We start from the raw sequence: 2,887 nt of genomic DNA on the forward strand, positions 1-2,887 counted from the left end.
CCTAAATTCTAAGGAAAACTAAGGCAAAGAAAAAGAAAAACCTAAACTAAGGAACCTAAAGCAAGAAAATAATCAACACAAAAATAAAATAAAGAAAAGAGAATTGAAGTGAAGATAAAATAGCAAGCTTAATTATTTTTTTTTTTAAAAATATTTATTAAACTAAAAAAATAGAAAAGAAATTAAGAAAGAGAAATGGAATAAGAATTAACAAAAAAGAAAAAAAATCAAATATACTTATATGATTCTCTTTTTGTAACCAAAAGAAAGGAAATATATATATATATATATATTTACGTTTTTTTTTTCTTCTTTTTTATGTTTTTTTAGATATATATATATGAATATTTATATATATATAATTTTTTTTTACTGAAAAAGAAAAGGAAGAAAGAAAAAGAAGAAATATATATATGTAAATAACTATTTTTTTTTGTTTTGATTTTTTTTAATAATAATCAAATTAACTAAAAAATACTAAATAAAAAAAATACAACCCACAAATATAAGAACACTATGCTAACAAAATATTCATACTAACAAAAATATAAATAAAGTTACAAATATTTTGGTAAAAATTTCACTAAAACTTCTTAAAACTACCTCTCCAGCAACAACGTCAAAATTTGTTTAACGCCCAAAATATGACTACCACTAAGCGATAGTTGTAGTAAAATCGGGCGGTCGATCCACAAGGAGGTAATCTAAAACCGAAAGATTAGTAGAAAATAACACAAAAAGTTAGTAACAAGAAATAAATAAAAATGGAAATGAAAAGAGATTTGAGATTTTGGTGTTGTCTTTTTGATGAAATGATAAAATGAGATAAGGAAATAAAAGTAAGATGTAATCAAGAGTTTGAGAAATGGAAAGGTTTCAAGAATCATCCATATGCTTGTTTAGTTACTTAGTTACTTGATTTACAATAATATACAAGTAAATAGTTCACATCCCAATATTTACTTAGAAAATCTAACATTAAAGTCCATATTCTTTTCTAAAAAAAGTTCATTTGAGTTATAAAGTTATTTACTTTAAGAGCACAATGTTAATCTTATGAAAAATCTACAAATGACAAAATACCCAAGGGCAATAATGCAATAGAAGATTAGACATAAAATTATGTGTCAATATTACTTTTACTAATTAGAAGCACATAGAAATAGCATGACTAATCCTATATACTATTAGCACAAGTAAATAGAGATAACAAAATAGAGATGAAGATGAAAGAAAATAAATAAGTCAAATACATTATATTAAGAACATAGTAAATCAAAGTAGAAAAATAACATCACTAGCATATGGAATCATCCCTAACCTTCCTAGGAAGATTATGCCATTATGCTCATGATTCTCACAAAATTCTAAGAAGAAAATATGAGAAGAAAGTGAGTAGAAATTTTTCTATAGTTTCTTTACTCTCCAAAATTACATACCAAATGTGAAAGAAGAGTCCCTATTTATAGAAGGAGAAAATGACTAAAAATAAATTAAATTACAAATGGGTCTACAAAATAAATTTGAAATCTTAATAATAAAATATGGTTTTGAATAATCAAATCTTATTATTAATATTAACCTAGCTATTTTAGTGAATGGTCATTTTGCCTTTTTTCTAAAACACCACAAAATATGAGCTTTAAAGCTCAAAATGGAAAGGTGCAAGACCCAAAACCCACAAAAATTGGGTTGAAAGGTGGCTGAAAGTGTTGACCAAGTGCTGCCAATAGAGGCACGCTACGTGTCCAGGTGGTGGCAAGCTTGGGCTTGGGCTTATTTGGGCTCATTTTGGGCCTAATTCCCTTAAAAAAATGCCACTTTTCAACTCTTTTTTTCACTTTTGATTCTTTCTTTCTTCTTTATGCCAAAATGCAACTTTAATTCTTACAAAGTAACAATAAATTAAATCATAATAAAATATTTTCATTTATAAAATAAATTATATTAATTCCATGAAAATATTAATTAAACTTAATTTATTTTGACCATTAAAATAAATAAATATGCATTTTTCACCACTAATCACCGGCCTTCACCGTTCATTCACAAATATTCACTACATAGCATAATATCAACAAATATTTAAACACATACTAAACATAGGCAATAGGGCTACGCCCTACAATTCAATCAATAGGGTTGTGCCCTGCAATACAAGCAATAGAGCCACACCCTGCTCTACGGGTAAAACAATTTTCTTACCTGTGTCCCAAGCTATCTGAGAACTGCAATCCCGAGCACAATCCTCTATCACGAGCCTCCTTGAAAACCTAGTCACAACATGTTCATAATAGCCATCCATCAAGTTCTAGACCAATAAATAACTTCGAAACATAACTCTAGCCTTTGAGACCTTGGTTTATACCAAACTTGGTAGTAGAAACCTTCCCGAGCCTTAACGTTCGAGTTCCCGAGGTAGAAACCCTCAAACTGCCAAAATTCTGCACCTGGGCCGCAGCCCAGCCCCCCTTAAGGGTCGCAGCGCGCCCCAAGTTAGAGGCAAAATGCCTCTCTGCTAAGAGACATGGGCCGCGGCGCCTGATGAATAGGGCCGCGGCTTGAGCCTGAAACCCAGAAATTACGTCCATTTTTAGACTTCTAAATCCCCTGCAAATCAACCCAAACCTATGCTAAAGCAAGATTTTAGCCCCAAATCACTTATTCCAAACTCAGATCAGCACATAATCTTAAAGAAACTAAACAAAATCCTACTACAACTCAAATTCCATCATCTAAGGTTCCAACCCCCAAAACTCCAACAAAACAAAGGAAACTCAACAGAAAACCAGTTATGATTCTTACCTTTGAGATAGTTTTGGTCTAAACTAATTCCTCAACTCCTTAAGCTTGCACTCCACCAATTCTTTAGCCCAACTCCTCAAGT

The sequence above is a fragment of the Humulus lupulus genome, chromosome 5 (genome assembly GCF_963169125.1).
Source record: "Humulus lupulus chromosome 5, drHumLupu1.1, whole genome shotgun sequence".
Classification (NCBI taxonomy): Eukaryota; Viridiplantae; Streptophyta; class Magnoliopsida; order Rosales; family Cannabaceae; genus Humulus; species Humulus lupulus.